At 37.6% G+C, this 25,232-nt stretch overlaps 10 non-coding genes across 10 annotated transcripts; all 10 read right to left on the bottom strand.

Annotated features, from left to right (window-relative positions):
- Positions 1-3,372: 3,372 nt before the first annotated feature.
- TRNAF-GAA (transfer RNA phenylalanine (anticodon GAA)) lies at positions 3,373-3,445 on the bottom strand. The gene has a single exon. It is a non-coding gene; the product is annotated as a tRNA-Phe (tRNA).
- A 1,096-nt stretch (positions 3,446-4,541) lies between these two features.
- TRNAF-GAA (transfer RNA phenylalanine (anticodon GAA)) lies at positions 4,542-4,614 on the bottom strand. Its single transcript has one exon. It is a non-coding gene; the product is annotated as a tRNA-Phe (tRNA).
- Positions 4,615-6,291: 1,677 nt separating this feature from the next.
- TRNAF-GAA (transfer RNA phenylalanine (anticodon GAA)) lies at positions 6,292-6,364 on the bottom strand. Its single transcript has one exon. It is a non-coding gene; the product is annotated as a tRNA-Phe (tRNA).
- A 2,845-nt stretch (positions 6,365-9,209) lies between these two features.
- TRNAF-GAA (transfer RNA phenylalanine (anticodon GAA)) lies at positions 9,210-9,282 on the bottom strand. Its single transcript has one exon. It is a non-coding gene; the product is annotated as a tRNA-Phe (tRNA).
- A 1,096-nt stretch (positions 9,283-10,378) lies between these two features.
- On the bottom strand, positions 10,379-10,451 carry TRNAF-GAA (transfer RNA phenylalanine (anticodon GAA)). Its single transcript has one exon. It is a non-coding gene; the product is annotated as a tRNA-Phe (tRNA).
- A 4,588-nt stretch (positions 10,452-15,039) lies between these two features.
- Positions 15,040-15,112, bottom strand: TRNAF-AAA (transfer RNA phenylalanine (anticodon AAA)). The gene has a single exon. It is a non-coding gene; the product is annotated as a tRNA-Phe (tRNA).
- Positions 15,113-16,208: 1,096 nt separating this feature from the next.
- Positions 16,209-16,281, bottom strand: TRNAF-GAA (transfer RNA phenylalanine (anticodon GAA)). Its single transcript has one exon. It is a non-coding gene; the product is annotated as a tRNA-Phe (tRNA).
- A 1,675-nt stretch (positions 16,282-17,956) lies between these two features.
- TRNAF-AAA (transfer RNA phenylalanine (anticodon AAA)) lies at positions 17,957-18,029 on the bottom strand. Its single transcript has one exon. It is a non-coding gene; the product is annotated as a tRNA-Phe (tRNA).
- A 1,096-nt stretch (positions 18,030-19,125) lies between these two features.
- On the bottom strand, positions 19,126-19,198 carry TRNAL-GAG (transfer RNA leucine (anticodon GAG)). Its single transcript has one exon. It is a non-coding gene; the product is annotated as a tRNA-Leu (tRNA).
- Positions 19,199-23,792: 4,594 nt separating this feature from the next.
- TRNAF-GAA (transfer RNA phenylalanine (anticodon GAA)) lies at positions 23,793-23,865 on the bottom strand. Its single transcript has one exon. It is a non-coding gene; the product is annotated as a tRNA-Phe (tRNA).
- Positions 23,866-25,232: the final 1,367 nt, after the last annotated feature.

The following is a 25,232-nucleotide window of genomic DNA, read 5'->3' on the forward strand; positions in this document are numbered from 1 at the left end:
GGTCATTCTATCTGCATGTGCAGTTATGTGTTAAATTGTCCAATATTATTCAGCAGCTAAATTGGTCTGATGGGTGAATTTCCTTTTTAGGAGCCAAGTTAGTTAGAAGATGTTTGTAAACTATGAATGGACTTATACTCAGACACACAGACCTATATGGCGAGGGTAGGCAAACTAGGTCATCTGACTACTAACAGTTTTGTATAAGGGGAACTCGAGGCTGATGCAGGCAAAGCTTTACTTTCAATTAAAGGAAGAATTGGCAAATAAAGGAGGCAAAGTTGAATACAAGAGAGGTGGAAGCAAGTTTGAAAGAAAGACAGATAGTAAATAATATGTTGAATTAATTGTATTGTCGATTATCTTGATAAAAGGTTTTGATCATTATAAACAAAGTCAATATGAGTTGACTCAAAATAGTCTTTGTGGCATGCAAAGCAGAAGTTCAAAATGTTCCGAAACCCGGGATCGAACCAGGGACCTTTAGATCTTCAGTCTAACGCTCTCCCAACTGAGCTATTTCGGCCTCCCAGCAGCTATAGTATTCAGCCTCTTTTTTTGAACAATCCCAGAACAGAGATGCAGAACCTGGATTTTCAATCTGAGGTTAGAGCTGTGTTTTAATGTGTCCTGCATTGTTCAGCAGCTAACTGGTGAAATGGGTGAGTAGCGTTTTTGGGATAAATGTTAGGTCGTTTTTCTTTTAAAACTCTAAGTGGACCAGCACTGTATTACACAGACGTATGTCGCCTGAGTAGGTAAGCTATGTCATCTCAATACTGACAACTTTGTTCAAGGAGAAGTGAAAGCTGATGCAGACAAGAGTTTGCTTTGAAAAAAGTATAAAATGGGATAAATTCGTCATCAAAGCTGATGGCAAGAGAGGTGGAAGCAAGTTTAGAAGGAGGACAGAAAGACAACTTTTTGTTGAAGTTATCATGTTGTTGATCAGTTGATAAAATATTTTGAGAAATAAAGAAAAAAAAACCTAGAGCTGATTTCAAGAAATATTTTGCAAGAATGTAGGATCCCCTCGCACTGTGCTGAAAGTCAGGATTGAATCAGGTACCTTAAGCTCTTCAGTCTAACGATCTCCCAACTGAGATATTTCAGCCAACAAGTCCCTGTGGCCTCCTGATGTATTATTAATAATTGTAGACGATACATACAGAACCTGGTCATTCTATTTTCGTTTATAGTTATGTGTTAAAGTGTCCAGTATCATTCAGCAGGTAACTTGGTCTGATGAGTGAATATCCTTTTTAGGGGACAAGGTAGGTAGAATTTTTTTTTCTAAACTCTGAATTGACTTATACTCTGAAACACAGACCTATATGGCCAGGGTGTACAAGCTATGTCATCTGACTACTGACAGTTTTGTATAAGGGGAATTGGAGGCTGATGCAGGCAAAGCTTTACTTTAAAATAAAGCAAGAAGTTGCAAATAAATGCGGCATAGTTGAATACAAGAGAGGTGGAAGCAAGTTTGAAAGGAAGACAGAAAGTAAATAATATGTTGAATTGATTGTGTTGTTGATCAGATTGATAAAAGGTTTTGATAAAGAAGAGTGTTGATTTAACTCCAAACAGCTTTTGTGACATGAAAAGCAGAAGTTGAAATTGTGCCGAAACCCGGGATTGAACCAGGGACCTTTAGATCTTCAGTCTAACGCTCTCCCAACTGAGCTATTTCAGCCTGCTGGTAGTTTGGGTCTTCATCCTTTCTTTTAAACTTCCCAAGAAAATAGATGCTCAACCTCATGCTAGAGCTATGTTTTAAGATGTCCTGTATCATTCATCAGTTAACGGGTGCAATAGGTAAATAGCATTTTTCGGATCCAGGTTAGGTAGCTTTTGTTTTTTACTCTGAATGGACTAGCACCATATTACACAGAGGTATTTGGCCTGAGTAGGTAAGCTATGTCATCTGAATACTGAAATCTGTGTTCAAGGAGAAGTGGAAGCTGATGCAGACAAGAGTTTACTTTACAAAAAAGCATGAAATAGAAAACATTTGTAGTCGAAGCTGAATGCAAGAGAGGTGGAAGCAAATTTAGAAGGAGGACAGAAAGACAATTCTATGTTGAATTGATCATGTTGTCGGTCAGTTGATCAAATATTTTGATAAATAAAGAAAGAAAAACTTGAGCTGATACCAAGAAATATTTTGTGAGAAGCAAGAAACCTCTCAGACTTTTCCGAAACCCAGCATTGAACAAGGGACTTTTAGATTTTCAATCTAACACTCTCCCAACTGAGCTATTTCATCCAGCTGGCCATTTTGGCTTTCTGTTGTATTTTTGATAATTGTTAAAGATAAATGCAGACCCTGGTCATTCTATCTGCATGTGCAGTTATGTGTTAAATTGTCCAATATTATTCAGCAGCTAAATTGGTCTGATGGGTGAATTTCCTTTTTAGGAGCCAAGTTAGTTAGAAGATGTTTGTAAACTATGAATGGACTTATACTCAGAGACACAGACCTATATGGCGAGGGTAGGCAAACTAGGTCATCTGACTACTAACAGTTTTGTATAAGGGGAACTCGAGGCTGATGCAGGCAAAGCTTTACTTTCAATTAAAGGAAGAATTGGCAAATAAAGCAGGTAAAGTTGAATACAAGAGAGGTGGAAGCAAGTTTGACAGAAAGACAGAATGTAAAAAATATGTTGAAATGGTTGTCTTATCGATCAGCTTGATAAAAGGTTTTGATCATTATAAACAACGTCAATATGAGTTGACTCCAAATAGCATTTGTGGCATGCAAAGCAGAAGTTCAAAATGTGCCTAAACCCGGGATTGAACCAGGGACCTTTAGATCTTCAGTCTACTGCTCTCCCAACTGAGCTATTTCATCCAGCTGGCAATTTTGGCTTTCTGTTGTATTTTTTATAATTGTTAAAGATAAATGCAGAACCTGGTCACTCTATCTGCATGTGCAGTTATGTGTTAAATTGTCCAGTATTATTCAGTAGCTAAATTGGTCTGATGGGTGAATTTCCTTTTTAGGAGCCAAGTTAGTTAGATGATGTTTGTAAACTATGAATGGACTTATACTCAGAAACACAGACCTATATGGCGAGGGTCGGCAAGCTAGGTCATCTGACTACTAACAGTTTTGTATAAGGGGAACTGGAGGCTGATGCAGGCAAAGCTTTACTTTCAATTAAAGGAAGAATTGGGAAATAAAGGAGGCAAAGTTGAATACAAGAGAGGTGGAAGCAAGTTTGAAAGAAAGACAGAAAGTAAATAATATGTTGAATTAATTGTATTGTCGATTATCTTGATAAAAGGTTTTGATCATTATAAACAAAGTCAATATGAGTTGACTCAAAATAGTCTTTGTGGCATGCAAAGCAGAAGTTCAAAATGTGCCGAAACCCGGGATCGAACCAGGGACCTTTAGATCTTCAGTCTAACACTCTCCCAACTGAGCTATTTCGGCCTGCCAGCAGCTATAGTATTCAGCCTCTTTTTTTGAACAATCCCAGAACAGAGATGCAGAACCTGGATTTTCAATCTGAGGTTAGAGCTGTGTTTTAATGTGTCCTGCATTGTTCAGCAGCTAACTGGTGAAATGGGTGAGTAGCGTTTTTGGGATAAATGTTAGGTTGTTTTTCTTTTAAAACTCTGAGTGGACCAGCACTGTATTACACAGACGTATGTCGCCTGAGTAGGTAAGCTATGTCATCTCAATACTGACAACTTTGTTCAAGGAGAAGTGAAAGCTGATGCAGACAAGAGTTTACTTTGAAAAAAGTATAAAATGGGATAAATTCGTCATCAAAGTTGATGGCAAGAGAGGTGGAAGCAAGTTTAGAAGGAGGACAGAAAGACAACTTTTTGTTGAAGTTATCATGTTGTTGATCAGTTGATAAAATATTTTGAGAAATAAAGAAAAAAAAACTAGAGCTGATTTCAAGAAATATTTTGCAAGAATGTAGGATCCCCTCGCACTGTGCTGAAAGTCAGGATTGAATCAGGTACCTTAAGCTCTTCAGTCTAACGATCTCCCAACTGAGATATTTCAGCCAACAAGTCCCTGTGGCCTCCTGATGTATTATTAATAATTGTAGACGATACATACAGAACCTGGTCATTCTATTTTCGTTTATAGTTATGTGTTAAAGTGTCCAGTATCATTCAGCAGGTAACTTGGTCTGATGAGTGAATATCCTTTTTAGGGGACAAGGTAGGTAGAATTTTTTTTTCTAAACTCTGAATTGACTTATACTCTGAAACACAGACCTATATGGCCAGGGTGTACAAGCTATGTCATCTGACTACTGACAGTTTTGTATAAGGGGAATTGGAGGCTGATGCAGGCAAAGCTTTACTTTAAAATAAAGCAAGAAGTTGCAAATAAATGAGGCATAGTTGAATACAAGAGAGGTGGAAGCAAGTTTGAAAGGAAGACAGAAAGTAAATAATATGTTGAATTGACTGTGTTGTTGATCAGATTGATAAAAGGTTTTGATAAAGAAGAGCATTGATTTAACTCCAAACAGCTTTTGTGACATGAAAAGCAGAAGTTGAAATTGTGCCGAAACCCGGGATTGAACCAGGGACCTTTAGATCTTCAGTCTAACGCTCTCCCAACTGAGCTATTTCGGCCTGCTGGTAGTTTGGGTCTTCATCCTTTCTTTTAAACTTCCCAAGAAAATAGATGCTCAACCTCATGCTAGAGCTATGTTTTAAGATGTCCTGTATCATTCATCAGTTAACGGGTGCAATAGGTAAATAGCATTTTTCGGATCCAGGTTAGGTAGCTTTTGTTTTTTACTCTGAATGGACTAGCACCATATTACACAGAGGTATTTGGCCTGAGTAGGTAAGCTATGTCATCTGAATACTGAAATCTGTGTTCAAGGAGAAGTGGAAGCTGATGCAGACAAGAGTTTACTTTACAAAAAAGCATGAAATAGGAAACATTTGTAGTCGAAGCTGAATGCAAGAGAGGTGGAAGCAAATTTAGAAGGAGGACAGAAAGACAATTCTATGTTGAATTGATCATGTTGTCGATCAGTTGATCAAATATTTTGATAAATAAAGAAAGAAAAACTTGAGCTGATACCAAGAAATATTTTGTGAGAAGCAAGAAACCTCTCAGACTTTTCCGAAACCCAGCATTGAACAAGGGACTTTTAGATTTTCAATCTAACACTCTCCCAACTGAGCTATTTCATCCAGCTGGCCATTTTGGCTTTCTGTTGTATTTTTGATAATTGTTAAAGATAAATGCAGACCCTGGTCATTCTATCTGCATGTGCAGTTATGTGTTAAATTGTCCAATATTATTCAGCAGCTAAATTGGTCTGATGGGTGAATTTCCTTTTTAGGAGCCAAGTTAGTTAGAAGATGTTTGTAAACTATGAATGGACTTATACTCAGACACACAGACCTATATGGCGAGGGTAGGCAAACTAGGTCATCTGACTACTAACAGTTTTGTATAAGGGGAACTCGAGGCTGATGCAGGCAAAGCTTTACTTTCAATTAAAGGAAGAATTGGCAAATAAAGCAGGTAAAGTTGAATACAAGAGAGGTGGAAGCAAGTTTGACAGAAAGACAGAATGTAAAAAATATGTTGAAATGGTTGTCTTTTCGATCAGCTTGATAAAAGGTTTTGATCATTATAAACAACGTCAATATGAGTTGACTCCAAATAGCATTTGTGGCATGCAAAGCAGAAGTTCAAAATGTGCCTAAACCCGGGATTGAACCAGGGACCTTTAGATCTTCAGTCTACTGCTCTCCCAACTGAGCTATTTCATCCAGTGTGGCAATTTTGGCTTTCTGTTGTATTTTTTATAATTGTTAAAGATAAATGCAGAACCTGGTCACTCTATCTGCATGTGCAGTTATGTGTTAAATTGTCCAGTATTATTCAGTAGCTAAATTGGTCTGATGGGTGAATTTCCTTTTTAGGAGCCAAGTTAGTTAGATGATGTTTGTAAACTATGAATGGACTTATACTCAGAAACACAGACCTATATGGCGAGGGTCGGCAAGCTAGGTCATCTGACTACTAACAGTTTTGTATAAGGGGAACTGGAGGCTGATGCAGGCAAAGCTTTACTTTCAATTAAAGGAAGAATTGGGAAATAAAGGAGGCAAAGTTGAATACAAGAGAGGTGGAAGCAAGTTTGAAAGAAAGACAGAAAGTAAATAATATGTTGAATTAATTGTATTGTCGATTATCTTGATAAAAGGTTTTGATCATTATAAACAAAGTCAATATGAGTTGACTCAAAATAGTCTTTGTGGCATGCAAAGCAGAAGTTCAAAATGTGCCGAAACCCGGGATCGAACCAGGGACCTTTAGATCTTCAGTCTAACACTCTCCCAACTGAGCTATTTCGGCCTGCCAGCAGCTATAGTATTCAGCCTCTTTTTTTGAACAATCCCAGAACAGAGATGCAGAACCTGGATTTTCAATCTGAGGTTAGAACTGTGTTTTAATGTGTCCTGCATTGTTCAGCAGCTAACTGGTGAAATGGGTGAGTAGCGTTTTTGGGATAAATGTTAGGTCGTTTTTCTTTTAAAACTCTGAGTGGACCAGCACTGTATTACACAGACGTATGTCGCCTGAGTAGGTAAGCTATGTCATCTCAATACTGACAACTTTGTTCAAGGAGAAGTGAAAGCTGATGCAGACAAGTGTTTACTTTGAAAAAAGTATAAAATGGGATAAATTCGTCATCAAAGTTGATGGCAAGAGAGGTGGAAGCAAGTTTAGAAGGAGGACAGAAAGACAACTTTTTGTTGAAGTTATCATGTTGTTGATCAGTTGATAAAATATTTTGAGAAATAAAGAAAAAAAAAATAGAGCTGATTTCAAGAAATATTTTGCAAGAATGTAGGATCCCCTCGCACTGTGCTGAAAGTCAGGATTGAATCAGGTACCTTAAGCTCTTCAGTCTAACGATCTCCCAACTGAGATATTTCAGCCAACAAGTCCCTGTGGCCTCCTGATGTATTATTAATAATTGTAGACGATACATACAGAACCTGGTCATTCTATTTTCGTTTATAGTTATGTGTTAAAGTGTCCAGTATCATTCAGCAGGTAACTTGGTCTGATGAGTGAATATCCTTTTTAGGGGACAAGGTAGGTAGAATTTTTTTTTCTAAACTCTGAATTGACTTATACTCTAAAACACAGACCTATATGGCCAGGGTGTACAAGCTATGTCATCTGACTACTGACAGTTTTGTATAAGGGGAATTGGAGGCTGATGCAGGCAAAGCTTTACTTTAAAATAAAGCAAGAAGTTGCAAATAAATGCGGCATAGTTGAATACAAGAGAGGTGGAAGCAAGTTTGAAAGGAAGACAGAAAGTAAATAATATGTTGAATTGATTGTGTTGTTGATCAGATTGATAAAAGGTTTTGATAAAGAAGAGTGTTGATTTAACTCCAAACAGCTTTTGTGACATGAAAAGCAGAAGTTGAAATTGTGCCGAAACCCGGGATTGAACCAGGGACCTTTAGATCTTCAGTCTAACGCTCTCCCAACTGAGCTATTTCAGCCTGCTGGTAGTTTGGGTCTTCATCCTTTCTTTTAAACTTCCCAAGAAAATAGATGCTCAACCTCATGCTAGAGCTATGTTTTAAGATGTCCTGTATCATTCATCAGTTAACGGGTGCAATAGGTAAATAGCATTTTTCGGATCCAGGTTAGGTAGCTTTTGTTTTTTACTCTGAATGGACTAGCACCATATTACACAGAGGTATTTGGCCTGAGTAGGTAAGCTATGTCATCTGAATACTGAAATCTGTGTTCAAGGAGAAGTGGAAGCTGATGCAGACAAGAGTTTACTTTACAAAAAAGCATGAAATAGGAAACATTTGTAGTCGAAGCTGAATGCAAGAGAGGTGGAAGCAAATTTAGAAGGAGGACAGAAAGACAATTCTATGTTGAATTGATCATGTTGTCGGTCAGTTGATCAAATATTTTGATAAATAAAGAAAGAAAAACTTGAGCTGATACCAAGAAATATTTTGTGAGAAGCAAGAAACCTCTCAGACTTTTCCGAAACCCAGCATTGAACAAGGGACTTTTAGATTTTCAATCTAACACTCTCCCAACTGAGCTATTTCATCTAGCTGGCCATTTTGGCTTTCTGTTGTATTTTTGATAATTGTTAAAGATAAATGCAGACCCTGGTCATTCTATCTGCATGTGCAGTTATGTGTTAAATTGTCCAATATTATTCAGCAGCTAAATTGGTCTGATGGGTGAATTTCCTTTTTAGGAGCCAAGTTAGTTAGAAGATGTTTGTAAACTATGAATGGACTTATACTCAGAGACACAGACCTATATGGCGAGGGTAGGCAAACTAGGTCATCTGACTACTAACAGTTTTGTATAAGGGGAACTCGAGGCTGATGCAGGCAAAGCTTTACTTTCAATTAAAGGAAGAATTGGCAAATAAAGCAGGTAAAGTTGAATACAAGAGAGGTGGAAGCAAGTTTGACAGAAAGACAGAATGTAAAAAATATGTTGAAATGGTTGTCTTATCGATCAGCTTGATAAAAGGTTTTGATCATTATAAACAACGTCAATATGAGTTGACTCCAAATAGCATTTGTGGCATGCAAAGCAGAAGTTCAAAATGTGCCTAAACCCGGGATTGAACCAGGGACCTTTAGATCTTCAGTCTACTGCTCTCCCAACTGAGCTATTTCATCCAGCTGGCAATTTTGGCTTTCTGTTGTATTTTTTATAATTGTTAAAGATAAATGCAGAACCTGGTCACTCTATCTGCATGTGCAGTTATGTGTTAAATTGTCCAGTATTATTCAGTAGCTAAATTGGTCTGATGGGTGAATTTCCTTTTTAGGAGCCAAGTTAGTTAGATGATGTTTGTAAACTATGAATGGACTTATACTCAGAAACACAGACCTATATGGCGAGGGTCGGCAAGCTAGGTCATCTGACTACTAACAGTTTTGTATAAGGGGAACTGGAGGCTGATGCAGGCAAAGCTTTACTTTCAATTAAAGGAAGAATTGGGAAATAAAGGAGGCAAAGTTGAATACAAGAGAGGTGGAAGCAAGTTTGAAAGAAAGACAGAAAGTAAATAATATGTTGAATTAATTGTATTGTCGATTATCTTGATAAAAGGTTTTGATCATTATAAACAAAGTCAATATGAGTTGACTCAAAATAGTCTTTGTGGCATGCAAAGCAGAAGTTCAAAATGTGCCGAAACCCGGGATCGAACCAGGGACCTTTAGATCTTCAGTCTAACACTCTCCCAACTGAGCTATTTCGGCCTGCCAGCAGCTATAGTATTCAGCCTCTTTTTTTGAACAATCCCAGAACAGAGATGCAGAACCTGGATTTTCAATCTGAGGTTAGAGCTGTGTTTTAATGTGTCCTGCATTGTTCAGCAGCTAACTGGTGAAATGGGTGAGTAGCGTTTTTGGGATAAATGTTAGGTTGTTTTTCTTTTAAAACTCTGAGTGGACCAGCACTGTATTACACAGACGTATGTCGCCTGAGTAGGTAAGCTATGTCATCTCAATACTGACAACTTTGTTCAAGGAGAAGTGAAAGCTGATGCAGACAAGAGTTTACTTTGAAAAAAGTATAAAATGGGATAAATTCGTCATCAAAGTTGATGGCAAGAGAGGTGGAAGCAAGTTTAGAAGGAGGACAGAAAGACAACTTTTTGTTGAAGTTATCATGTTGTTGATCAGTTGATAAAATATTTTGAGAAATAAAGAAAAAAAAACTAGAGCTGATTTCAAGAAATATTTTGCAAGAATGTAGGATCCCCTCGCACTGTGCTGAAAGTCAGGATTGAATCAGGTACCTTAAGCTCTTCAGTCTAACGATCTCCCAACTGAGATATTTCAGCCAACAAGTCCCTGTGGCCTCCTGATGTATTATTAATAATTGTAGACGATACATACAGAACCTGGTCATTCTATTTTCGTTTATAGTTATGTGTTAAAGTGTCCAGTATCATTCAGCAGGTAACTTGGTCTGATGAGTGAATATCCTTTTTAGGGGACAAGGTAGGTAGAATTTTTTTTTCTAAACTCTGAATTGACTTATACTCTGAAACACAGACCTATATGGCCAGGGTGTACAAGCTATGTCATCTGACTACTGACAGTTTTGTATAAGGGGAATTGGAGGCTGATGCAGGCAAAGCTTTACTTTAAAATAAAGCAAGAAGTTGCAAATAAATGAGGCATAGTTGAATACAAGAGAGGTGGAAGCAAGTTTGAAAGGAAGACAGAAAGTAAATAATATGTTGAATTGATTGTGTTGTTGATCAGATTGATAAAAGGTTTTGATAAAGAAGAGCGTTGATTTAACTCCAAACAGCTTTTGTGACATGAAAAGCAGAAGTTGAAATTGTGCCGAAACCCGGGATTGAACCAGGGACCTTTAGATCTTCAGTCTAACGCTCTCCCAACTGAGCTATTTCGGCCTGCTGGTAGTTTGGGTCTTCATCCTTTCTTTTAAACTTCCCAAGAAAATAGATGCTCAACCTCATGCTAGAGCTATGTTTTAAGATGTCCTGTATCATTCATCAGTTAACGGGTGCAATAGGTAAATAGCATTTTTCGGATCCAGGTTAGGTAGCTTTTGTTTTTTACTCTGAATGGACTAGCACCATATTACACAGAGGTATTTGGCCTGAGTAGGTAAGCTATGTCATCTGAATACTGAAATCTGTGTTCAAGGAGAAGTGGAAGCTGATGCAGACAAGAGTTTACTTTACAAAAACGCATGAAATAGGAAACATTTGTAGTCGAAGCTGAATGCAAGAGAGGTGGAAGCAAATTTAGAAGGAGGACAGAAAGACAATTCTATGTTGAATTGATCATGTTGTCGATCAGTTGATCAAATATTTTGATAAATAAAGAAAGAAAAACTTGAGCTGATACCAAGAAATATTTTGTGAGAAGCAAGAAACCTCTCAGACTTTTCCGAAACCCAGCATTGAACAAGGGACTTTTAGATTTTCAATCTAACACTCTCCCAACTGAGCTATTTCATCCAGCTGGCCATTTTGGCTTTCTGTTGTATTTTTGATAATTGTTAAAGATAAATGCAGACCCTGGTCATTCTATCTGCATGTGCAGTTATGTGTTAAATTGTCCAATATTATTCAGCAGCTAAATTGGTCTGATGGGTGAATTTCCTTTTTAGGAGCCAAGTTAGTTAGAAGATGTTTGTAAACTATGAATGGACTTATACTCAGACACACAGACCTATATGGCGAGGGTAGGCAAACTAGGTCATCTGACTACTAACAGTTTTGTATAAGGGGAACTCGAGGCTGATGCAGGCAAAGCTTTACTTTCAATTAAAGGAAGAATTGGCAAATAAAGCAGGTAAAGTTGAATACAAGAGAGGTGGAAGCAAGTTTGACAGAAAGACAGAATGTAAAAAATATGTTGAAATGGTTGTCTTATCGATCAGCTTGATAAAAGGTTTTGATCATTATAAACAACGTCAATATGAGTTGACTCCAAATAGCATTTGTGGCATGCAAAGCAGAAGTTCAAAATGTGCCTAAACCCGGGATTGAACCAGGGACCTTTAGATCTTCAGTCTACTGCTCTCCCAACTGAGCTATTTCATCCAGCTGGCAATTTTTGCTTTCTGTTGTATTTTTTATAATTGTTAAAGAAAAATGCAGAACCTGGTCACTCTATCTGCATGTGCAGTTATGTGTTAAATTGTCCAGTATTATTCAGTAGCTAAATTGGTCTGATGGGTGAATTGCCTTTTTAGGAGCCAAGTTAGTTAGATGATGTTTGTAAACTATGAATGGACTTATACTCAGAAACACAGACCTATATGGCGAGGGTCGGCAAGCTAGGTCATCTGACTACTAACAGTTTTGTATAAGGGGAACTGGAGGCTGATGCAGGCAAAGCTTTACTTTCAATTAAAGGAAGAATTGGGAAATAAAGGAGGCAAAGTTGAATACAAGAGAGGTGGAAGCAAGTTTGAAAGAAAGACAGAAAGTAAATAATATGTTGAATTAATTGTATTGTCGATTATCTTGATAAAAGGTTTTGATCATTATAAACAAAGTCAATATGAGTTGACTCAAAATAGTCTTTGTGGCATGCAAAGCAGAAGTTCAAAATGTTCCGAAACCCGGGATCGAACCAGGGACCTTTAGATCTTCAGTCTAACGCTCTCCCAACTGAGCTATTTCGGCCTCCCAGCAGCTATAGTATTCAGCCTCTTTTTTTGAACAATCCCAGAACAGAGATGCAGAACCTGGATTTTCAATCTGAGGTTAGAGCTGTGTTTTAATGTGTCCTGCATTGTTCAGCAGCTAACTGGTGAAATGGGTGAGTAGCGTTTTTGGGATAAATGTTAGGTCGTTTTTCTTTTAAAACTCTAAGTGGACCAGCACTGTATTACACAGACGTATGTCGCCTGAGTAGGTAAGCTATGTCATCTCAATACTGACAACTTTGTTCAAGGAGAAGTGAAAGCTGATGCAGACAAGAGTTTGCTTTGAAAAAAGTATAAAATGGGATAAATTCGTCATCAAAGCTGATGGCAAGAGAGGTGGAAGCAAGTTTAGAAGGAGGACAGAAAGACAACTTTTTGTTGAAGTTATCATGTTGTTGATCAGTTGATAAAATATTTTGAGAAATAAAGAAAAAAAAACCTAGAGCTGATTTCAAGAAATATTTTGCAAGAATGTAGGATCCCCTCGCACTGTGCTGAAAGTCAGGATTGAATCAGGTACCTTAAGCTCTTCAGTCTAACGATCTCCCAACTGAGATATTTCAGCCAACAAGTCCCTGTGGCCTCCTGATGTATTATTAATAATTGTAGACGATACATACAGAACCTGGTCATTCTATTTTCGTTTATAGTTATGTGTTAAAGTGTCCAGTATCATTCAGCAGGTAACTTGGTCTGATGAGTGAATATCCTTTTTAGGGGACAATGTAGGTAGAATTTTTTTTTCTAAACTCTGAATTGACTTATACTCTGAAACACAGACCTATATGGCCAGGGTGTACAAGCTATGTCATCTGACTACTGACAGTTTTGTATAAGGGGAATTGGAGGCTGATGCAGGCAAAGCTTTACTTTAAAATAAAGCAAGAAGTTTCAAATAAATGAGGCATAGTTGAATACAAGAGAGGTGGAAGCAAGTTTGAAAGGAAGACAGAAAGTAAATAATATGTTGAATTGATTGTGTTGTTGATCAGATTGATAAAAGGTTTTGATAAAGAAGAGCGTTGATTTAACTCCAAACAGCTTTTGTGACATGAAAAGCAGAAGTTGAAATTGTGCCGTAACCCGGGATTGAACCAGGGACATTTAGATCTTCAGTCTAACGCTCTCCCAACTGAGCTATTTCGGCCTGCTGGTAGTTTGGGTCTTCATCCTTTCTTTTAAACTTCCCAAGAAAATAGATGCTCATCCTCATGCTAGAGCTATGTTTTAAGATGTCCTGTATCATTCATCAGTTAACAGGTGCAATAGGTAAATAGCATTTTTCGGATCCAGGTTAGGTAGCTTTTTTTTTTACTCTGAATGGACTAGCACCATATTACACAGAGGTATTTGGCCTGAGTAGGTAAGCTATGTCATCTGAATACTGAAATCTGTGTTCAAGGAGAAGTGGAAGCTGATGCAGACAAGAGTTTACTTTACAAAAAAGCATGAAATAGGAAACATTTGTAGTCGAAGCTGAATGCAAGAGAGGTGGAAGCAAATTTAGAAGGAGGACAGAAAGACAATTCTATGTTGAATTGATCCTGTTGTCGATCAGTTGATCAAATATTTTGATAAATAAAGAAAGAAAAACTTGAGCTGATACCAAGAAATATTTTGTGAGAAGCAAGAAACCTCTCAGACTTTTCCGAAACCCAGCATTGAACAAGGGACTTTTAGGTTTTCAATCTAACACCCTCCCAACTCAGCTATTTCATCCAGCTGGCCATTTTGGCTTTCTGTTGTATTTTTGATAATTGTTAAAGATAAATGCAGACCCTGGCCATTCTATCTGCATGTGCAGTTATGTGTTAAATTGTCCAATATTATTCAGCAGCTAAATTGGTCTGATGGGTGAATTTCCTTTTTAGGAGCCAAGTTAGTTAGAAGATGTTTGTAAACTATGAATGGACTTATACTCAGACACACAGACCTATATGGCGAGGGTAGGCAAACTAGGTCATCTGACTACTAACAGTTTTGTATAAGGGGAACTCGAGGCTGATGTAGGCAAAGCTTTACTTTCAATTAAAGGAAGAATTGGCAAATAAAGCAGGTAAAGTTGAATACAAGAGAGGTGGAAGCAAGTTTGACAGAAAGACAGAATGTAAAAAATATGTTGAAATGGTTGTCTTATCGATCAGCTTGATAAAAGGTTTTGATCATTATAAACAACGTCAATATGAGTTGACTCCAAATAGCATTTGTGGCATGCAAAGCAGAAGTTCAAAATGTGCCTAAACCCGGGATTGAACCAGGGACCTTTAGATCTTCAGTCTACTGCTCTCCCAACTGAGCTATTTCATCCAGCTGGCAATTTTGGCTTTCTGTTGTATTTTTTATAATTGTTAAAGAAAAATGCAGAACCTGGTCACTCTATCTGCATGTGCAGTTATGTGTTAAATTGTCCAGTATTATTCAGTAGCTAAATTGGTCTGATGGGTCCTTTTTAGGAGCCAAGTTAGTTAGATGATGTTTGTAAACTATGAATGGACTTATACTCAGAAACACAGACCTATATGGCGAGGGTCGGCAAGCTAGGTCATCTGACTACTAACAGTTTTGTATAAGGGGAACTGGAGGCTGATGCAGGCAAAGCTTTACTTTCAATTAAAGGAAGAATTGGGAAATAAAGGAGGCAAAGTTGAATACAAGAGAGGTGGAAGCAAGTTTGAAAGAAAGACAGAAAGTAAATAATATGTTGAATTAATTGTATTGTCGATTATCTTGATAAAATGTTTTGATCATTATAAACAAAGTCAATATGAGTTGACTCAAAATAGTCTTTGTGGCATGCAAAGCAGAAGTTCAAAACGTGCCAAAACCCGGGATCGAACAAGGGACCTTTAGATCTTTAGTCTAACGCTCTCCCAACTGAGCTATTTCGACCTGCCAGCAGCTATAGTATTCAGCCTCTTTTTTTGAACAATCCCAGAACAGAGATGCAGAACCTGGATTTTCAATCTGAGGTTAGAGCTGTGTTTTAATGTGTCCTGCATTGTTCAGCAGCTAACTGGTGAAATGGGTGAGTAGCGTTTTTGGGATAAATGTTAGGTCGTTTTTCTTTTAAAACTCTAAGTGGACCAGCACTGTATTACACAGACGTATGTCGCCTGAGTAGGTAAGCTATGTCATCTCAATACTGACAACTTTGTTCAAGGAGAAGTGAAAGCTGATGCAGACAAGAGTTTACTTTGAAAAAAGTATAAAATGGGATAAATTCGTCATCAAAGCTGATGGCAAGAGAGGTGGAAGCAAGTTTAGAAGGAGGACAGAAAGACAACTTTTTGTTGAAGTTATCATGTTGTTGATCAGTTGATAAAATGTTTTGAGAAATAAAGAAAAAAAAACTAGAGCTGATTTCAAGAAATATTTTGCAAGAATGTAGGATCCCCTCGCACTGTGCTGAAAGTCAGGATTGAATCAGGTACCTTAAGCTCTTCAGTCTAACGATCTCCCAACTGAGATATTTCAGCCAACAAGTCCCTGTGGCCTCCTGATGTATTATTAATAATTGTAGACGATACATACAGAACCTGGTCATTCTATTTTCGTTTATAGTTATGTGTTAAAGTGTCCAGTATCATTCAGCAGGTAACTTGGTCTGATGAGTGAATATCCTTTTTAGGGGACAATGTAGGTAGAATTTTTTTTTCTAAACTCTGAATTGACTTATACTCTGAAACACAGACCTATATGGCCAGGGTGTACAAGCTATGTCATCTGACTACTGACAGTTTTGTATAAGGGGAATTGGAGGCTGATGCAGGCAAAGCTTTACTTTAAAATAAAGCAAGAAGTTGCAAATAAATGAGGCATAGTTGAATACAAGAGAGGTGGAAGCAAGTTTGAAAGGAAGACAGAAAGTAAATAATATGTTGAATTGATTGGAGTTAAATCAACGCTCTTCTTTATCAAAACCTTTTATCAATCTGATCAACAACACAAACAGCTTTTGTGACATGAAAAGCAGAAGTTGAAATTGTGCCGAAACCCGGGATTGAACCAGGGACCTTTAGATCTTCAGTCTAACGCTCTCCCAACTGAGCTATTTCGGCCTGCTGGTAGTTTGGGTCTTCATCCTTTCTTTTAAACTTCCCAAGAAAATAGATGCTCAACCTCATGCTAGAGCTATGTTTTAAGATGTCCTGTATCATTCATCAGTTAACGGGTGCAATAGGTAAATAGCATTTTTCGGATCCAGGTTAGGTAGCTTTTTTTTTTACTCTGAATGGACTAGCACCATATTACACAGAGGTATTTGGCCTGAGTAGGTAAGCTATGTCATCTGAATACTGAAATCTGTGTTCAAGGAGAAGTGGAAGCTGATGCAGACAAGAGTTTACTTTACAAAAAAGCATGAAATAGGAAACATTTGTAGTCGAAGCTGAATGCAAGAGAGGTGGAAGCAAATTTAGAAGGAGGACAGAAAGACAATTCTATGTTGAATTGATCCTGTTGTCGATCAGTTGATCAAATATTTTGATAAATAAAGAAAGAAAAACTTGAGCTGATACCAAGAAATATTTTGTGAGAAGCAAGAAACCTCTCAGACTTTTCCGAAACCCAGCATTGAACAAGGGACTTTTAGATTTTCAATCTAACACTCTCCCAACTCAGCTATTTCATCCAGCTGGCCATTTTGGCTTTCTGTTGTATTTTTGATAATTGTTAAAGATAAATGCAGACCCTGGTCATTCTATCTGCATGTGCAGTTATGTGTTAAATTGTCCAATATTATTCAGCAGCTAAATTGGTCTGATGGGTGAATTTCCTTTTTAAGAGCCAAGTTAGTTAGAAGATGTTTGTAAACTATGAATGGACTTATACTCAGACACACAGACCTATATGGCGAGGGTAGGCAAACTAGGTCATCTGACTACTAACAGTTTTGTATAAGGGGAACTCGAGGCTGATGTAGGCAAAGCTTTACTTTCAATTAAAGGAAGAATTGGCAAATAAAGCAGGTAAAGTTGAATACAAGAGAGGTGGAAGCAAGTTTGACAGAAAGACAGAATGTAAAAAATATGTTGAAATGGTTGTCTTATCGATCAGCTTGATAAAAGGTTTTGATCATTATAAACAACGTCAATATGAGTTGACTCCAAATAGCATTTGTGGCATGCAAAGCAGAAGTTCAAAATGTGCCTAAACCCGGGATTGAACCAGGGACCTTTAGATCTTCAGTCTACTGCTCTCCCAACTGAGCTATTTCATCCAGCTGGCAATTTTGGCTTTCTGTTGTATTTTTTATAATTGTTAAAGAAAAATGCAGAACCTGGTCACTCTATCTGCATGTGCAGTTATGTGTTAAATTGTCCAGTATTATTCAGTAGCTAAATTGGTCTGATGGGTGAATTTCCTTTTTAGGAGCCAAGTTAGTTAGATGATGTTTGTAAACTATGAATGGACTTATACTCAGAAACACAGACCTATATGGCGAGGGTCGGCAAGCTAGGTCATCTGACTACTAACAGTTTTGTATAAGGGGAACTGGAGGCTGATGCAGGCAAAGCTTTACTTTCAATTAAAGGAAGAATTGGGAAATAAAGGAGGCAAAGTTGAATACAAGAGAGGTGGAAGCAAGTTTGAAAGAAAGACAGAAAGTAAATAATATGTTGAATTAATTGTATTGTCGATTATCTTGATAAAATGTTTTGATCATTATAAACAAAGTCAATATGAGTTGACTCAAAATAGTCTTTGTGGCATGCAAAGCAGAAGTTCAAAATGTGCCGAAACCCGGGATCGAACCAGGGACCTTTAGATCTTTAGTCTAACGCTCTCCCAACTGAGCTATTTCGGCCTGCCAGCAGCTATAGTATTCAGCCTCTTTTTTTGAACAATCCCAGAACAGAGATGCAGAACCTGGATTTTCAATCTGAGGTTAGAGCTGTGTTTTAATGTGTCCTGCATTGTTCAGCAGCTAACTGGTGAAATGGGTGAGTAGCGTTTTTGGGATAAATGTTAGGTTGTTTTTCTTTTAAAACTCTGAGTGGACCAGCACTGTATTACACAGACGTATGTCGCCTGAGTAGGTAAGATATGTCATCTCAATACTGACAACTTTGTTCAAGGAGAAGTGAAAGCTGATGCAGACAAGAGTTTACTTTGAAAAAAGTATAAAAGGGGATAAATTCGTCATCAAAGTTGATGGCAAGAGAGGTGGAAGCAAGTTTAGAAGGAGGACAGAAAGACAACTTTTTGTTGAAGTTATCATGTTGTTGATCAGTTGATAAAATATTTTGAGAAATAAAGAAAAAAAAACTAGAGCTGATTTCAAGAAATATTTTGCAAGAATGTAGGATCCCCTCGCACTGTGCTGAAAGTCAGGATTGAATCAGGTACCTTAAGCTCTTCAGTCTAACGATCTCCCAACTGAGATATTTCAGCCAACAAGTCCCTGTGGCCTCCTGATGTATTATTAATAATTGTAGACGATACATACAGAACCTGGTCATTCTATTTTCGTTTATAGTTATGTGTTAAAGTGTCCAGTATCATTCAGCAGGTAACTTGGTCTGATGAGTGAATATCCTTTTTAGGGGACAAGGTAGGTAGAATTTTTTTTTCTAAACTCTGAATTGACTTATACTCTGAAACACAGACCTATATGGCTAGGGTGTACAAGCTATGTCATCTGACTACTGACAGTTTTGTATAAGGGGAATTGGAGGCTGATGCAGGCAAAGCTTTACTTTAAAATAAAGCAAGAAGTTGCAAATAAATGAGGCATAGTTGAATACAAGAGAGGTGGAAGCAAGTTTGAAAGGAAGACAGAAAGTAAATAATATGTTGAATTGATTGTGTTGTTGATCAGATTGATAAAAGGTTTTGATAAAGAAGAGCGTTGATTTAACTCCAAACAGCTTTTGTGACATGATAAGCAGAAGTTGAAATTGTGCCGAAACCCGGGATTGAACCAGGGACCTTTAGATTCTCAGTCTAACGCTCTCCCAACTGAGCTATTTCGGCCTGCTGGTAGTTTGGGTCTTCATCCTTTCTTTTAAACTTCCCAAGAAAATAGATGCTCAACCTCATGCTAGAGCTATGTTTTAAGATGTCCTGTATCATTCATCAGTTAACGGGTGCAATAGGTAAATAGCATTTTTCGGATCCAGGTTAGGTAGCTTTTGTTTTTTACTCTGAATGGACTAGCACCATATTACACAGAGGTATTTGGCCTGAGTAGGTAAGCTATGTCATCTGAATACTGAAATCTGTGTTCAAGGAGAAGTGGAAGCTGATGCAGACAAGAGTTTACTTTACAAAAAAGCATGAAATAGGAAACATTTGTAGTCGAAGCTGAATGCAAGAGAGGTGGAAGCAAATTTAGAAGGAGGACAGAAAGACAATTCTATGTTGAATTGATCATGTTGTCGATCAGTTGATCAAATATTTTGATAAATAAAGAAAGAAAAACTTGAGCTGATACCAAGAAATATTTTGTGAGAAGTAAGAAACCTCTCAGACTTTTCCGAAACCCAGCATTGAACAAGGGACTTTTAGATTTTCAATCTAACACTCTCCCAACTGAGCTATTTCATCCAGCTGGCCATTTTGGCTTTCTGTTGTATTTTTGATAATTGTTAAAGATAAATGCAGACCCTGGTCATTCTATCTGCATGTGCAGTTATGTGTTAAATTGTCCAATATTATTCAGCAGCTAAATTGGTCTGATGGGTGAATTTCCTTTTTAGGAGCCAAGTTAGTTAGAAGATGTTTGTAAACTATGAATGGACTTATACTCAGACACACAGACCTATATGGCGAGGGTAGGCAAACTAGGTCATCTGACTACTAACAGTTTTGTATAAGGGGAACTCGAGGCTGATGCAGGCAAAGCTTTACTTTCAATTAAAGGAAGAATTGGCAAATAAAGCAGGTAAAGTTGAATACAAGAGAGGTGGAAGCAAGTTTGACAGAAAGACAGAATGTAAAAAATATGTTGAAATGGTTGTCTTTTCGATCAGCTTGATAAAAGGTTTTGATCATTATAAACAACGTCAATATGAGTTGACTCCAAATAGCATTTGTGGCATGCAAAGCAGAAGTTCAAAATGTGCCTAAACCCGGGATTGAACCAGGGACCTTTAGATCTTCAGTCTACTGCTCTCCCAACTGAGCTATTTCATCCAGCTGGCAATTTTTGCTTTCTGTTGTATTTTTTATAATTGTTAAAGATAAATGCAGAACCTGGTCACTCTATCTGCATGTGCAGTTATGTGTTAAATTGTCCAGTATTATTCAGTAGCTAAATTGGTCTGATGGGTGAATTTCCTTTTTAGGAGCCAAGTTAGTTAGATGATGTTTGTAAACTATGAATGGACTTATACTCAGAAACACAGACCTATATGGCGAGGGTCGGCAAGCTAGGTCATCTGACTACTAACAGTTTTGTATAAGGGGAACTGGAGGCTGATGCAGGCAAAGCTTTACTTTCAATTAAAGGAAGAATTGGGAAATAAAGGAGGCAAAGTTGAATACAAGAGAGGTGGAAGCAAGTTTGAAAGAAAGACAGAAAGTAAATAATATGTTGAATTAATTGTATTGTTGATTATCTTGATAAAAGGTTTTGATCATTATAAACAAAGTCAATATGAGTTGACTCAAAATAGTCTTTGTGGCATGCAAAGCAGAAGTTCAAAATGTGTCGAAACCCGGGATCGAACCAGGGACCTTTAGATCTTCAGTCTAACACTCTCCCAACTGAGCTATTTCGGCCTGCCAGCAGCTATAGTATTCAGCCTCTTTTTTTGAACAATCCCAGAACAGAGATGCAGAACCTGGATTTTCAATCTGAGGTTAGAGCTGTGTTTTAATGTGTCCTGCATTGTTCAGCAGCTAACTGGTGAAATGGGTGAGTAGCGTTTTTGGGATAAATGTTAGGTTGTTTTTCTTTTAAAACTCTGAGTGGACCAGCACTGTATTACACAGACGTATGTCGCCTGAGTAGGTAAGCTATGTCATCTCAATACTGACAACTTTGTTCAAGGAGAAGTGAAAGCTGATGCAGACAAGAGTTTACTTTGAAAAAAGTATAAAATGGGATAAATTTGTCATCAAAGTTGATGGCAAGAGAGGTGGAAGCAAGTTTAGAAGGAGGACAGAAAGACAACTTTTTGTTGAAGTTATCATGTTGTTGATCAGTTGATAAAATATTTTGAGAAATAAAGAAAAAAAAACTAGAGCTGATTTCAAGAAATATTTTGCAAGAATGTAGGATCCCCTCGCACTGTGCTGAAAGTCAGGATTGAATCAGGTACCTTAAGCTCTTCAGTCTAACGATCTCCCAAGTGAGATATTTCAACCAACAAGTCCCTGTGGCCTCCTGATGTATTATTAATAATTGTAGACGATACATACAGAACCTGGTCATTCTATTTTCGTTTATAGTTATGTGTTAAAGTGTCCAGTATCATTCAGCAGGTAACTTGGTCTGATGAGTGAATATCCTTTTTAGGGGACAAGGTAGGTAGAATTTTTTTTTCTAAACTCTGAATTGACTTATACTCTGAAACACAGACCTATATGGCCAGGGTGTACAAGCTATGTCATCTGACTACTGACAGTTTTGTATAAGGGGAATTGGAGGCTGATGCAGGCAAAGCTTTACTTTAAAATAAAGCAAGAAGTTGCAAATAAATGAGGCATAGTTGAATACAAGAGAGGTGGAAGCAAGTTTGAAAGGAAGACAGAAAGTAAATAATATGTTGAATTGATTGTGTTGTTGATCAGATTGATAAAAGGTTTTGATAAAGAAGAGCGTTGATTTAACTCCAAACAGCTTTTGTGACATGATAAGCAGAAGTTGAAATTGTGCCGAAACCCAGGATTGAACCAGGGACCTTTAGATTTTCAGTCTAACGCTCTCCCAACTGAGCTATTTCGGCCTGCTGGTAGTTTGGGTCTTCATCCTTTCTTTTAAACTACCCAAGAAAATAGATGCTCAACCTCATGCTAGAGCTATGTTTTAAGATGTCCTGTATCATTCATCAGTTAACGGGTGCAATAGGTAAATAGCATTTTTCGGATCCAGGTTAGGTAGCTTTTGTTTTTTACTCTGAATGGACTAGCACCATATTACACAGAGGTATTTGGCCTGAGTAGGTAAGCTATGTCATCTGAATACTGAAATCTGTGTTCAAGGAGAAGTGGAAGCTGATGCAGACAAGAGTTTACTTTACAAAAAAGCATGAAATAGGAAACATTTGTAGTCGAAGCTGAATGCAAGGGAGGTGGAAGCAAATTTAGAAGGAGGACAGAAAGACAATTCTATGTTGAATTGATCATGTTGTCGATCAGTTGATCAAATATTTTGATAAATAAAGAAAGAAAAACTTGAGCTGATACCAAGAAATATTTTGTGAGAAGCAAGAACCCTCTCAGACTTTTCCGAAACCCAGCATTGAACAAGGGACTTTTAGATTTTCAATCTAACACTCTCCCAACTGAGCTATTTCATCCAGCTGGCCATTTTGGCTTTCTGTTGTATTTTTGATAATTGTTAAAGATAAATGCAGACCCTGGTCATTCTATCTGCATGTGCAGTTATGTGTTAAATTGTCCAATATTATTCAGCAGCTAAATTGGTCTGATGGGTGAATTTCCTTTTTAGGAGCCAAGTTAGTTAGAAGATGTTTGTAAACTATGAATGGACTTATACTCAGACACACAGACCTATATGGCGAGGGTAGGCAAACTAGGTCATCTGACTACTAACAGTTTTGTATAAGGGGAACTCGAGGCTGATGCAGGCAAAGCTTTACTTTCAATTAAAGGAAGAATTGGCAAATAAAGCAGGTAAAGTTGAATACAAGAGAGGTGGAAGCAAGTTTGACAGAAAGACAGAATGTAAAAAATATGTTGAAATGGTTGTCTTATCGATCAGCTTGATAAAAGGTTTTGATCATTATAAACAACGTCAATATGAGTTGACTCCAAATAGCATTTGTGGCATGCAAAGCAGAAGTTCAAAATGTGCCTAAACCCGGGATTGAACCAGGGACCTTTAAATCTTCAGTCTACTGCTCTCCCAACTGAGCTATTTCATCCAGCTGGCAATTTTGGCTTTCTGTTGTATTTTTTATAATTGTTAAAGATAAATGCAGAACCTGGTCACTCTATCTGCATGTGCAGTTATGTGTTAAATTGTCCAGTATTATTCAGTAGCTAAATTGGTCTGATGGGTGAATTTCCTTTTTAGGAGCCAAGTTAGTTAGATGATGTTTGTAAACTATGAATGGACTTATACTCAGAAACACAGACCTATATGGCGAGGGTCGGCAAGCTAGGTCATCTGACTACTAACAGTTTTGTATAAGGGGAACTGGAGGCTGATGCAGGCAAAGCTTTACTTTCAATTAAAGGAAGAATTGGGAAATAAAGGAGGCAAAGTTGAATACAAGAGAGGTGGAAGCAAGTTTGAAAGAAAGACAGAAAGTAAATAATATGTTGAATTAATTGTATTGTCGATTATCTTGATAAAAGGTTTTGATCATTATAAACAAAGTCAATATGAGTTGACTCAAAATAGTCTTTGTGGCATGCAAAGCAGAAGTTCAAAATGTGCCGAAACCCGGGATCGAACCAGGGACCTTTAGATCTTCAGTCTAACGCTCTCCCAACTGAGCTATTTCGGCCTGCCAGCAGCTATAGTATTCAGCCTCTTTTTTTGAACAATCCCAGAACAGAGATGCAGAACCTGGATTTTCAATCTGAGGTTAGAGCTGTGTTTTAATGTGTCCTGCATTGTTCAGCAGCTAACTGGTGAAATGGGTGAGTAGCGTTTTTGGGATAAATGTTAGGTCGTTTTTCTTTTAAAACTCTAAGTGGACCAGCACTGTATTACACAGACGTATGTCGCCTGAGTAGGTAAGCTATGTCATCTCAATACTGACAACTTTGTTCAAGGAGAAGTGAAAGCTGATGCAGACAAGAGTTTGCTTTGAAAAAAGTATAAAATGGGATAAATTCGTCATCAAAGCTGATGGCAAGAGAGGTGGAAGCAAGTTTAGAAGGAGGACAGAAAGACAACTTTTTGTTGAAGTTATCATGTTGTTGATCAGTTGATAAAATATTTTGAGAAATAAAGAAAAAAAAACCTAGAGCTGATTTCAAGAAATATTTTGCAAGAATGTAGGATCCCCTCGCACTGTGCTGAAAGTCAGGATTGAATCAGGTACCTTAAGCTCTTCAGTCTAACGATCTCCCAACTGAGATATTTCAGCCAACAAGTCCCTGTGGCCTCCTGATGTATTATTAATAATTGTAGACGATACATACAGAACCTGGTCATTCTATTTTCGTTTATAGTTATGTGTTAAAGTGTCCAGTATCATTCAGCAGGTAACTTGGTCTGATGAGTGAAAATCCTTTTTAGGGGACAATGTAGGTAGAATTTTTTTTTCTAAACTCTGAATTGACTTATACTCTGAAACACAGACCTATATGGCCAGGGTGTACAAGCTATGTCATCTGACTACTGACAGTTTTGTATAAGGGGAATTGGAGGCTGATGCAGGCAAAGCTTTACTTTAAAATAAAGCAAGAAGTTTCAAATAAATGAGGCATAGTTGAATACAAGAGAGGTGGAAGCAAGTTTGAAAGGAAGACAGAAAGTAAATAATATGTTGAATTGATTGTGTTGTTGATCAGATTGATAAAAGGTTTTGATAAAGAAGAGCGTTGATTTAACTCCAAACAGCTTTTGTGACATGAAAAGCAGAAGTTGAAATTGTGCCGTAACCCGGGATTGAACCAGGGACATTTAGATCTTCAGTCTAACGCTCTCCCAACTGAGCTATTTCGGCCTGCTGGTAGTTTGGGTCTTCATCCTTTCTTTTAAACTTCCCAAGAAAATAGATGCTCATCCTCATGCTAGAGCTATGTTTTAAGATGTCCTGTATCATTCATCAGTTAACAGGTGCAATAGGTAAATAGCATTTTTCGGATCCAGGTTAGGTAGCTTTTTTTTTACTCTGAATGGACTAGCACCATATTACACAGA

This window comes from Triturus cristatus, chromosome 8 (genome assembly GCF_964204655.1).
Source record: "Triturus cristatus chromosome 8, aTriCri1.1, whole genome shotgun sequence".
NCBI lineage: Eukaryota > Metazoa > Chordata > Amphibia > Caudata > Salamandridae > Triturus > Triturus cristatus.